Consider the following 14,929-nt stretch of genomic DNA (forward strand, 5'->3'; position numbering starts at 1 on the left):
GGGCCTGACAACCCCAACCGGACTGGACGACCAGTATTCAACGGTTGCACAGTACTTCGTTCTGGTGACTACACTTGGTACGGTGTAGTGAGATTTCATAATAAAGGGAATATGCGACGTTGATTAAATGTTAAGTATGGTTACCAAGTGCTCAACCACTTAGAATGATTTACATACACTTGCGAGTGTATTATGTTTATAAATATATGAAATTTTGTGGTCTATTAACATATGGAAATGATTGTTATGATAAACCTATGAACTCACCAACCTTTTGGTTGACACTTTTAAGCATGTTTATTCTCAGGTATGAAAGAAGTCTTCCGCTGTGCATTTGCTCATATTACTTGGAGTCATTCCTGCATATTTAGGACAGTACCTCGCAATGGGACCAAATGTTGATGACTTCGTCCAGGTGGATTAGGAAGGGTCACTACAGTTGGTATCAGAGCGGTGGCCGTAGCGAACCAGGTCTTGCATTAGTGTGTCTAACTGATAGTTGATTAGATGCATTAGTGAGTCTGAACTTCGACCGTGTCTGCATGTCAAAATTTTTTCTTATCATTCAGTGTCGAAAATTTTCTGCTTATCATTCTTAGGGAATCACTTGCTTATCATACTTAATCTAGACATATCTTACTGCCTGGATTGCATGAATAGTGTATAGATAAAATTCATATCTTAGCGTATCTGCTAATTAATATCTTAGCATATCTGTTACTGTAAACTTTGCCTAACATATTCCGTAGATTCCTTCGTAACTTATGGGATTTTAGTATTATATATGCATATGTAAATTATGTATTGCAGGGTACTAATCTACATCCTATAATATATTTCTTATCGAAAATCCTTCATTTGATCGTACGAGATGAATCCCTCAACCAGTTCGAATTCCTCGGATTCCGACAGCTATTCTAATATGGAGTTTCACCTAAGCTCCGAAAGTAGTGTCACCAGAATGAATCAACCAATCATCCATCCCCAATTCATCTGATGGGTTCGTTGTCGACTTAATCAATGGAGACGCGCAGAAGGCGATCCCTTCCACTAACCGAATTCACCTTTTGGGCGAAGAACCTGAATCACTTACCGGCGAACCTGTTCGAAACACCATTTTCACTCTCGTTGCCCGAATATCTCGCCACGATTATATTCTATCCACAATTCTAAACCTTATTCATCCGCTCGTTCCAACCGACAATCATCCCGGAATAATAGAAGAAGTCAACGAGCTTCACGTTCGAGTTGTGGCGTTGGAAAATATGGTGCAAAATGTACCAGCTTCAGCAACATCACCGACACCAATAGTACCACAAACATCAATACCAATACCACCAACAACCCAAGTTTCAACACCACACGCCGCCATATCATAATCTACACCACGAGTATGATCTTCGTTCTACATACCGTTCTACATCGATTATCTTCGCTCGACATGGTGATTATGTAATTTCTAAAGTTTTAGAGATTATGTAATCTAGTACTAACGATAAATCAAATGAGTTTAATATCTTATTAACTCATAAAATCCATGATTACATCTGAAGAAAATATATATATGTATGTATATTTTCATAAAGATTGTAATTAAATTTTGTACAAACTGTTAATGGTGAAAATATTTTAACGGGTAGGTAATACCCGAAGAATATTTAGATTTCACATTAATAAGTTACACTGTACATTCTTCAATTCAGATTCAGCAGTCATTAACAATACTGCTCAAATCTACATATATACATATCCGTTCACCAAAGAACAACTATTTCATTCAAATTCAATTTCATATTTGGATTTTGACCTATCAGAATCCAACAAGTGGCATAATGAAGAAAACATCGGACAAAGTAAAATTTGTTAGAAACAAACGAACTAACTAATTGAAATTTTGTTAAGAATCCACGCTAACTGTTCCTAGCTAACTGTTCCTAGCTAACTGTTCCTAGCTAACTGGTTACATTTTATTTATCGCAATTTAATTATCGCAATTTACATTCTCGCAATTTTATTTATCGTCATTTAATTTTTGTATTTATTTTACGCACTTTAAATAACGGGACACGTATACAAGGTTTCGACATATCATATTGACCCATCTATATATTTATCTTGGAATAACCATAGACACTCTATATGCAAATGACGGAGTTAGCTATACAGGGTTGAGGTTGATTCCAAAATATATATATAGTTTGAGTTGTGATCAATACTGAGACCGGTACACGGGTCACGATACGTATTAATTAATTCGAATGTTATATATTAAACTATATATGAACTATTGGACTGTTAAATGTGGACTATCGACTGTGGACGAATAATATTGGACAATTAAAATGAATTAAAATACTGATTATAACATATGAAACTAAATAATTCTTCAAGTTTGCCACTTGATTTCATCTTAAACCTCATTCGTATTTTGACGATTACAATCTGCGTTCAAACCTTTCATGATTTTTGAAAACACCTCGATCGAGAGGATGAACCAGCCGCACTTTATCTACGGAAGAAAAGATTGATGCATATAGTTATACACCTGAAAAACCCTCGGAATCTGAGTAAACGTTTAACACGTAGCTGTACTAATTCCTTTAGTGTTATTATTACCCAAAATGATTTGGTAATCTCTTTCAAAGTAGCAAATTTTGTCACAGCTCCAGCAAGTCAACTCCGACTTTTCATTCGAAATAACCTTATTATAACCTTGATATATATGCGTACTCTTTATTGTTACTGGAGAATCTTTTATATTCCACCATATTACCATCATCGTTTAATCATCTAAAAATACAATTCTCCTGAAACCACCTCAGTTTGATAACCGATGACCCAGATCTGTTAACTTTGAAAATGCTGACGAAGTAGCATGTTGTAGATGGTCTTAATGGTCAAAAGTTTGATGATAAAGAATAGTATGGGGGTAAAGCTGAGAAAAAGAAAAGGGTTGGAACTGGAAAACGGATTGAGCAAAGTATGAAAGAGGCTGTGGATAAACCACAAAGACTGAACCTGCCTTCAAAGGATCCAAATGATTCAGTATCTGCTGAAACCTTTAAACGAATATCATGTTCATTACTTATTCTAAATCCTTGCGGAAACATTTTCTTCATCATCCTTCGAACTAGAAATTTCAAAATATAGTCATAAATATCTTCAATATTTCTGAAGGTATCTTCATAAATATCTTCGTCCGAAATTATCTATCTTCACGTGCCATTTATGTTACCTCATAAAAGAAACTGTTTCAGTTTCTATCCTTCTATAAAATTTGAATTTAAATTATGGATGATTTTTGGAGAAGTGTAGGGAATTGAAGCATGAGTTAGTATAATATAATGACGCCGGGCCAACGTGGTTATATTACAGTAAGTCATGCTAAATTTCTAATGTAACGTGATGATGATTTCCAGACCTTATCCTCATCATGTTCCATGTTACACGACTATTTCATTCTACTTAATCTTTAAGCACATCACGAAAATATTTCCTTGATATTCCTGTTCTTCCGTAAATTCCAACAGTTTGCTAATAAATCGTGCGATTACATTTTCTTTCTAATTAGAAGATTTCTTTAAAATTCCTTGAATTCTGAAAATCAACCGTGACTACGTCAGAAGTTAAGACGAACCTCTAATCACTTCATTTCACTATTTTGTGATAGCTTCATTCGTACGCTTCGAGTAATCGAATCATTTTATCTATAATGATAAAACACTATTTATCAACTCATATTCGTCATGAAAATATTTTTATTGTTAGCCATGATGACTTCACTCAAATTTCGGGGACGAAATTTATTTAACGGGTAGGTACTGTCACGACCCGGAAAATTCCGGCTAATTTTAAACGAAACTCTCGATACGATTTAATATTCTTGACACGATAAGAGAAATCTGTTAGGTTGAGTCTCAAAAATCTTGAACTGTTTCAAATATTCAATCGACCTTTGACTATGCCCGACGATTCACAAACATCGATGTGTAAAAAAAATGTAAATATATATATATATTCTATATATATGTAGAATTGTAATGTACATATACATATATAATTAATAAAAATTAAAGATTTAATAAATTCTAGATATTATATAATAAATAGAAATATATTAAACTTAAAATTACAAGTTTAAAAATAACTGTTGTATTAATATTAACATGACTACTCTAATTATTATTTTTATTATTAATATTTAAAAGTATTATTATTATTAATGAATTTATATTTATTAATTATTAACATTAAAATTATAATTCAACTAATCATTTGAGTTGTTAAGTATCACAAACAAATTGATTATCTTCTCCTGATTTCTCGCGATTTATGTTGTCAATGAATCATATAATTTGATCCGTGAATTTTAACCATCACCTTTATACTCTTGTTTATGCTCGATCAACTTGCTGCACAAACCCCAAACTATCATCTTATATATATCTATCTATATATATACACATACACTACATGAACTAAAACACCATAACACCATTTATTTTCTCATTTAAGAACTACTATAAAAATCACCTTCCTTCTTGTCTTCTATTTCGTGAGACCCCAATTCCACCAAAACCATCGTTGATTTCCAAAACCACCATCAACAAACTTGAACTCTTGCTCGTCTTATTTGTTTTTGTCGAAGAAAAGAACCACACCCTCGATCACCACAAGGCTGAAAAACCACCACCATGATGTTACAACAACCATCACGACACCATCACCATCCCAACCTACCACCATTTGAATCACCTACACCCATATCCCTCTCTCTCTAATTCCTTTCTTTCTTATTCTGTTGGAGCCATAAACCCATAAACCGCCACCATTGGATTCCATTAAATGATTTAAATCACCACATCAAACCAACATAACCATCCCCGTTCGCCACCTCCCCCACCAACTTGTTACCATCGAAAAACATCATTAGAATCACTATTGTTGCTACTTTCGTTCCTGTTTTTATTTCTCATCGACCACCACTTCGACACCCTCACTATCTCCTAACATCACCATAACCCGTCACTACCCAATCTTCCATCATGTCACCACTTTTAGACAGCCATAAAACACTCACCAAAGACAGTGTCCATCGACTAATGGCTACTACGATGCCAACTGTTTTTCTATTTTGGTTCTTCCACCGCCGCCCTTCATCGGCAACCATTTTAAACCATCACTGGTTCCTGTTTTTAATTCGATAACCAACACCACAACCACCCTGTTTACAAGCTTTACACCATCACCACCATGGATGACGATGATGAAGCTGTCTTACTGTTTCGGTTTGCTACTGCAATATCTGTTCCATCCTTAATCTTGTTACAACGAAGTCGATGATGATATCATAATATGATTATGATGTATATGATGGACTGAAATAATGATGATGGTACGTGGTGATAAAGAGAGATGATGATGGAGACGAATGATAATAATGAATAAAGGAGATGAGCTGTAAAGTTAGATAACGACTTTTTTTTTATTCCTGTCATATATACCTAACGTATTAAACATGGGGTATTTAAACCTATTTTTGGACTAAAGTCCTTCAACTTCAATTTGGGCTAAATCCATTGTGTGTTGTTCTGTTGGGCCGTATATATATTTTAGAGCTATCGGGCCAAGACCCAACATAAATAAATCTAATACACAAGCAAGTGTAACCTTTTTCGGTTACTATATATATATACCTAGCTATTTTTTTCTGTTAAACACGAATTACAAATGATGAGATGAGGATTAAGAAGATGATGGGAACAAGGATGAGATGATGATTAAAATTATGATAAGTATGATATTGATAATAATGAGGATAAACGGTTCATATACATTAAATAATTAAACGCGCGAATTATAACAATAATGTATCGAATGGTTCAATGGATTGGTCGTGTTTGTTAACCGAGAGGTCGTGGGTTCGAGTCCCGCTCAGGGCATTTCTTTTTGGAAAAAGCTATAAAAAGGGTATACACTCTCATATTATTTTTCCTAATATTATTACTATTAGTTATTATTATTATGTTTATTATTATTGTTATTGTTATTGTTATTATTATTAGTATTAGTGATATTGATATATGTATTATTATGATTAGGAAGATCATTATTTTCATTACTACAAAAATACCACAAACTAGATTTATTATCATTAATATTAGTATTAGTATCACTTTTGTAAAAGTTAGTATTATTATTATCATTATTATTATTATCATAAGTATTAATATAATTATTAGAAAAATCATTATTTTTGTAGTTATTATTATTAGTATTCCTTATTATTATTAAACTTATCACTTTTATAAAAATTAATATTATTAACAAGAGTATAATTATTATTGTTATTACAAATAAATTTAGTATTATTAAAATTATTATTTTTTTTACAAACAAAAGATATCTATATAGAAATATATTTATTACATATATCTTAGGTATATCTAGCCTAGTAATTTAATATAAAAATAACTCATGTAGATATATAATATTGAAAATAATAAATACATTACTCTTTTAAATAAGTAATGTATTAAATAACTGATATATGTAACCCAGTCTGAATGCCATTACATATTCGATATATATTTTAATATATACAAAAATGATATAGGTTCGTGAATCCGAGGCCAACCTTGCATTGTTTAGTTGTTCAATGTCGTTATATGTATTTTTACTACAAAATACATTAGGTGAATTTCATTTGCTCTCTTTTTAATTGCTTTTGCAATATATATATTATTGGGCTGAGAATACATGCGCTGCTTTTATAAATGTTTACGAAATAGACACAAGTACTTAAAAATATATTCTACGTTGAGTTGTACCACTGGCATACTTCCCTGTAGCTTGGTAACTAATATTTACATGGGTATTGTAAACGCGAATCCTGTTGATAGATCTATCGGGCCTGACAACCCCAACCGGACTGGACGACCAGTATTCAACGGTTGCACAGTACTTCGTTCTGGTGACTACACTTGGTACGGTGTAGTGAGATTTCATAATAAAGGGAATATGCGACGTTGATTAAATGTTAAGTATGGTTACCAAGTGCTCAACCACTTAGAATGCTTTACATACACTTGCGAGTGTATTATGTTTATAAATATATGAAATCTTGTGGTCTATTAACATATGGAAATGATTGTTATGATAAACCTATGAACTCACCAACCTTTTGGTTGACACTTTTAAGCATGTTTATTCTCAGGTATGAAAGAAGTCTTCCGCTGTGCATTTGCTCATATTACTTGGAGTCATTCCTGCATATTTAGGACAGTACCTCGCAATGGGACCAAATGTTGATGACTTCGTCCAGGTGGATTAGGATGGGTCACTACACCAAAGTTTGGAGATGTGAGAGAAAAGGTACTTAAGGAAGCACATAAAACTAGATATTCAATACATCCCGGAGCGGGGAAGATGTACAAAGATCTCAAGAAACACTTTTGGTGGCCGGGTATGAAAGTCGATATTGCTAAATACGTAGGAGAATGTTTGACGTGTTCTAAGGTCAAAGCGAAACATCAGAAACCATCAGGTCTACTTCAACAACCTGAAATCCCAGAATGGAAATGGGAAAACATTACCATGGATTTCATTACTAAATTGTCAAGGACTGCAAGTAGTTATGATACAATTTGGGTAATAGTCGATCGTCTTACCAAGTCAGTACACTTTCTGCCAACGAGAGAAGATGATAAAATGGAGAAGTTGGCGTGATTATACTTGAAGGAAGTTGTCTCCAGACATGGAATACCAGTCTCTATTATCTCAGATAGGGATGGCAGATTTGTTTCAAGATTTTGGCAGACATTGCAACAAGCATTGGGGACTCGTCTAGACATGAGTACTGCTTATCATCCACAAACTGATGGGAAAAGTAAAAGGACGATACAGACCCTTGAAGACATGCTACGAGCATGTGTTATCGATTTCAGAAACAGTTGGGATCGACACCTACCGTTAGCAGAATTTTCCTACAACAACAGTTACCATTCGAGTATTGAGATGGCGCCGTTTGAAGCACTTTATGGTAGAAAGTGCAGGTCTCTGATTTGCTGGAGTGAAGTGGGGGATAGACAGATTACGGGTCCGGAGATAATTCAAGAAACTACCGAGAAGATCATCCAAATTCAACAACGATTGAAAACTGCCCAAAGTCGACAAAATAGCTATGTAGACATTAAAAGGAAAGATATAGAATTTGAGATTGGAGAGATGGTCATGCATAAGGTTTCACCTTGGAAAGGCGTTGTTCGATTTGGTAAATGGGGGAAACTAAATCCAAGGTACATTGGACCATTCAAGATTATAGATCGTGTCGGACCAGTAGCTTACCGACTTGACTTACCGCAACAACTCACTGGGGTACATAATACTTTTCATGTCTCGAATTTGAAGAAATGTTTTGCTAAAGAAGATCTCACCATTCCATTAGACGACATTACAATTAACGAAAAACTACAATTCATTGAAGAACCCGTCGAAATAATGGATCGTGAGGTTAAAAGACTTAAGCAAAACAAGATACCAATTGTTAAGGTTCAATGGAATGCTCGTAGAGGACCCAAATTCACCTGGGAGTGTGAAGATCAGATAAAGCTGAAATACCCTCACCTATTTCCAGAAGATACGTCAACACCTTCAACAGCTTAAAATTTCAGGACGAAATTTATTTAACGGGTAGGTACTGTAGTGACCCGAACTTTTCCATGATTATATATTAATTGAAAACTATATTTGCATGATTAAATGTTTCCAACATGTTAAGCAATCAAACTTGTTAAGACTTGATTATTTGAAATGAGTTTCATGTAGACAATTGACCACCCAAGTTGACCGGTGATTCACGAACGTTAAAACTTGTAAAAACTATATGATGACATATATATGATTATATATAGTTAACATGATATTATGATAAGTAAGTATCTCATTAGATATTTTAACAATGAGTTATATACATAAAATTGAGTTTATAGAATTAAGAAACTCGAAACGATATATATAACGATTATCGTTATAACAACGTCTTACTAAATACATATGAATCATATTAAGATATTGATACACTATGTTTAATCATGATAAATGAAAAGTAAACATGTCATTAAGTGTATTAACAATGAACTACATATGTAAAAACAAGACTACTAACTTAATGATTTCGAAACGAGACATATATGTAACGATTACGTTGTAACAACATTTAACTGTATATATATCATACTAAGATATATTAATATATCATAATATCATGATAATGTAATAATTTAACATCTCTTTGGATATAATAAATAATGGGTTAACAACATTTAACAAGATCGTTAACCTAAAGGTTTCAAAACAACATTTATATGTAACGACTAACGATGACTTAACGACTCAGTTAAAATGTATATACATGTAGTGTTTTAATATGTATTCATACACTTTTGAAAGACTTCAAGACACTTATCAAAATACTTCTACTTAACAAAAATGCTTACAATTACATCCTCGTTCAGTTTCAACAACAATTCTACTCGTATGCACCCGTATTCGTACTCGTACAATACACAGCTTTTAGATGTATGTACTATTGGTATATACACTCCAATGATCAGCTCTTAGCAGCCGATGTGAGTCACCTAACATATGTGGGAACTATCATTTGGCAACTAGCATGAAATATCTCATAAAATTACAAAAATATTAGTAATCATTCATGACTTATTTACATGTAAATAAAAATACACATCCTTTATATCTAATACATACACCAACGACCAAAAACACCTACAAACACTTTTATTCTTCAATTTTATTCATCTAATTGATCTCTCTCAAGTTCTATCTTCAAGTTATAAGTGTTCTTCATAAATTCTATAAGTTCTAATTTCATAAAATCAAGAATACTTTCAAGTTTGCTAGCTTACTTCCAATCTTGTAAAGTGATCATCCAACCTCAAGAAATCTTTCTTATTTACAGTAAGATATCCTTCAAATTCAAGGTAATACTCATATTCAATCTTTGATTCAATTTCTATAAATATAACAATCTTATTTCGAATGGAAATCTTACTTGAACTAGTTTGCGTGTCATGATTTTGCTTCAAGAACTTTCAAGCCATCCAAGGATCCTTTGAAGCTAGATCAATTTTTCTCATTTCCAGTAGGTTTATCCATAACACCTGAGGTATTAATGATGTTCATAACATCATTCGATTCATATATATATAACTACCTTATTCGAATGTTTAAACTTGTAATCACTATAACATAGTTTAGTTAATTCTAAATTTGTTCGCAAACAAAAGTTAATCCTTCTAACTTGACTCTTAAAATCAACTAAACACATATTCTATATCTATATGATATGCTAACTTAATGATTTAAAACCTTAAAACACGAAAAAACACCGTAAAATCGGATATACGCCGTCGTAGTAACACTGCGGGCTGTTTTGGGTTTGATAATTAAAAACTATGATAAAATTGTATTTAAAAGTTGTTCTTAGGGGAAAATGATTTTTCTTATGAACATGAAACTATATCCAAAAATCATGGTTAAACTCAAAGTGGAAGTACGTTTTTCAAAATGGTCATCAAGACGTCGTTCTTTCGACTAAAATGACTACCTCTTACAAAAATAACTTGTAACTTATATTTCTGACTATAAACCTATACTTTTTCTATTTATATTCATAAAATAGAGTTTAATATGAAACCATAGCAATTTGATTCACTCAAAACAGATTTAAAACGAAGAAGTTATGGGTAAAACAAGATTGGATATTTTTTGATTGTTTTAGCTACGGGAAATATTGTAATAATTCTATACAAATCATATCCTAGCTAACTTATATTGTATTATACATGTATTCTAATATATTATGTAATCTTGGGATACCATATACATGTATGCAAATGTTTTGACATATCATATCGACCCATCTATATATATTATTTGGAACAACCATAGACACTCTATATGTAGTAATGTTGGAGTTAGCTATACAGGGTTGAGGTTGATTCCAAAAATATATATACTTTGAGTTGTGATCTAGCCTGAGACGTGTATACACTGGGTCGTGGATTGATTCAAGATAATATATATCAATTTATTTATGTACATCTAACTATGGACAACTAGTTGTAGGTTACTAACGAGGAAAGCTGACTTAATAAACTTAAAACATCAAAATTTATTAAGAGTGTTGTAAATATATTTTGAACATACTTTGATTTATATGTACATATTTGTTATAGGTTCATGAATCGACCAGTGGCCAAGTCTTACTTCCCGATGAAGTAAAAAATCTATGAAAGTGAGTTATAGTCCCACTTTTAAAATCTAATTTTTTGGGATGAGAATCCATGCAGTTTTATAAATGATTTACGAAATAGACACAAGTAAATGAAACTACATTATATGGGTGAATGATCGAAGCCGAATATGCCCCTTTTTGCTTGGTAACCTAAGAATTAGTAAACCGATCTACTAATTGACGCGAATCCTAAAGATAGATCTATTGGGCCTAACGAACCCCATCCAAAGTACCGAATGCTTTAGTACTTCGAATTCGTTTTTATCATGTCCGAAGGATTTCCCGGAATGATAGGGGATATTGTTATATGCATCTTGTTAATGTCGGTTACCAGGTGTTCACCATATGGATGATTTTTAATCTCTATGTATGGGATGTATATTGAAATATGAAATCTTGTGGTCTATTATTATGATTTGATAATATATAAGTTAAACCTATAACTCACCAACATTTTTGTTGACGTTTTAAGTATGTTTATTCTCAGGAGATTATTAAGAGTTTCCGTTGTTGCATACTAAAATAAGGACAAGATTTGGAGTCCATGCTTGTATGATATTATGTAAAAACTGCATTCAAGAAACTTATTTTTGATGTAATATATTCTTATTGTAAACCATTATGTAATGGTCGTGTATAAACGGTATATTTTAGATTATCATTATTTGATAATCTACATAATGCTTTTTAAACCTTTATAGATAAAATAAAGGTTATGGTTGTTTTAAAAATGAATGCAGTCTTTGAAAAAAAACGTCTCATATAGAGGTCAAAACCTCGCGACGAAATCAATTAATATGGAACGTTTATAATCAATATGAACGGGACATTTCATTAGCCATCACGTATTCTGGATGAATTGGGGATGGATTCGTAGCCTACTTAATCATTGGAGACAAGAAGAAGGTGATCCCTTCCATCCACCACATTTTCCTCTTGGCGAAAAGGCTGAAGCACTTACCGGCGAACCTGTTCGAGACACCATATTCTCTTTCATTTCCAGAGTATCTCGTCACAATAATATACTATCTCAAATTCTGAATCTTATTCATCCGCTCGTCCGAACCAACAATCATCCCGGTGTAATAGAAGAAGTCAACGAGATTCGCGCTCGGGTAGTGACTTTAGAGAATATGTTGCAAAGGTTACAAGCACCAGCAGCATCACCGGCATCAACAGTACCATTACCACCACCAACCACAATCGCGTCGTAAATCTCAACTTTACAATCCATCCCACGAACACCTGTTTCATACGCCCTGTAGATACCAGGGAATACCAACAACAACAAACGATGAATTATTGATTCATAAGCTCATCGAAGAAATATTCTGCAGAGAATATGTAGTTTCTAAAAGTTTTAGAGATTATATGTTCTAGTCCTAGTCGAAAACCAGATAAGATTAATATTATGTTAACTCATTAAATCCATGATTACATCTAAAGAAAATATATATGTAGGTATATTTTCATAAAGATTGTAATTAAGAAATACTTTTGTACAAACTGTGAATGGTGAGAATATTTCAACGGGTAGGTAATACCCGAGAGATATATAAATTCACAATTAATATGTTACATTCTTCGATTCTGATTTAACAAATCATCAACTATACTCACTACTTTCATAACGAGATATATTCTTTCATAGAAATCAAAACAACCATACTCATTCAAATTCAATTACATATTATGATTTTAACATATCATAATCCAAGTCGAGATATAACCGATATCATCACTCTTAGATCCCTACATCTTTCAAAGCTGTACTTTGATTTCAAAACTGTGCTAGAACATCACTCATATTCATAAAACTCAGTAAAATAATTATGAACATCATATGACGATTACAATATGCGTTCAAACCATGCATTATTCTTGAAAATATCTCAATTAAGAAACAATCTAGATGATGATCCAACCACATGTTATCCACAGTTATGCACCTAGAAAACTCCAGGAATCTAAGTAGACATTTAAAATGCATCTATAATCTCTTGGCGTTGTTATTACCGAAAATAACTTTACAATCCCTCTCCAAAGTAGTCGATTTTGTCATATCTCCAGCAAATCAACATCGACCTTTCATATGCCTTATTATAACTTTAATATATAAGTTTTCCCTTCGACATCGTTACCGGGGAACCTTTTATATCTCGCCACATTAGCAGTAAACTTATCAACAACTTCATTTATCTTTAAGCCCCTCCAAAAATTCACTATACTTATTCATTGAAACCCTATCATTTACTCATCTGTATCTTGTTACGAGAATTGCCATACGAATCATCGGGAATTAGCAATCAGTATTTTGAAATCTCGCAGCATGTCTACGTCAACAGTTATATGTGTACATATAACGTCAATCTCCTGGACTTACATACTTCGAATGTGAAGTTTCTGAAAAACACCCTAAACTGTGAACTAGTTCTCCGAATTTTGGAAAAATGCTGATGAAGCAGTAAAAACTGTAAACGACCTTAACAGTCAAAAGTTTGATGATAAAGAATAATGTGTTGGCAAAGTTCAGAAAAAATAAAAGGTTTGGAACTGGAAAACGGATTGAGCAAACCATGAAGGAGGCTGTGGACAAATCACAAAGACGAAATCTACCTTCAAAGAATCTAAATGATTCAGTGTCTGCTGAAATCCTTAACAAATACCTTGCTCCTTTCTCTAAACCCTTGAGGACAATATTCTTCATCATCCTCTGAGCTTAAGTGTTCTAAGATATCATCATATCTTTCATTATAAATATCTTCAATGTTTCTGAAGATATCTTCATAACTATTGTTATCCGAAATTATTTACCTCTTCACGCTATTTGTGTTACATCATAAAGGAAACTATTTTAGTTTCTAAATTCTGAAACCTTCAAGTTTAAAATATGAATGTTATCGAAGTAGTGTTGAGAACTGAAGCATGAGTTAGTATAATATAATGACACTTGATCAACGTGATTATATTACAGTAAGTCATGCTGAGTTTCTAATGGAACATGATGATTCACAGACCATACCGTCATCATGTACCATGTTACATGACTCTTGTATTCTATTTAACCTCTAAACTATCAAGAAAATATTTTTCTTGATGATTCGGTCTTTTCCGGATATTCTGATAATTTGACAAATCAAGATCGTGCCATTACAACATTAACTATGTTCATCTGAAATTCATATCTGCGAATTCTGGACCATTACATGCGGTGCTTAATGGATAGAAGAGAAAACAGAGCATGAAACTCCGAAATAGAAATGGGGGTATAAATCGCAGCACAAAGGAGAGAGCATTTGAAATATCCCGTTCATATTGATTATAAACGTTCCATATTAATTGATTTCGTTGCGAGGTTTTGACCTCCATATGAGACGTTTTTCAAAGACTGCATTCGTTTTTAAAACAAATCATAACCTTTATTTTATCGACAAGGTTAACAAGACACCATTTAGATTATCCAGAAATGATAATCTAACAAATATCACACTTACACACTACCAATACATATTGTTTTAAAAATATTAATACGTTACAAGAAAATAAATCTCGAATGCAGTTTTAAACAATATTATACAAGCATGCTGACACCAAATCTTCTCCATATAATAG

Source organism: Rutidosis leptorrhynchoides, chromosome 11 (assembly GCF_046630445.1).
Source record: "Rutidosis leptorrhynchoides isolate AG116_Rl617_1_P2 chromosome 11, CSIRO_AGI_Rlap_v1, whole genome shotgun sequence".
Classification (NCBI taxonomy): Eukaryota; Viridiplantae; Streptophyta; class Magnoliopsida; order Asterales; family Asteraceae; genus Rutidosis; species Rutidosis leptorrhynchoides.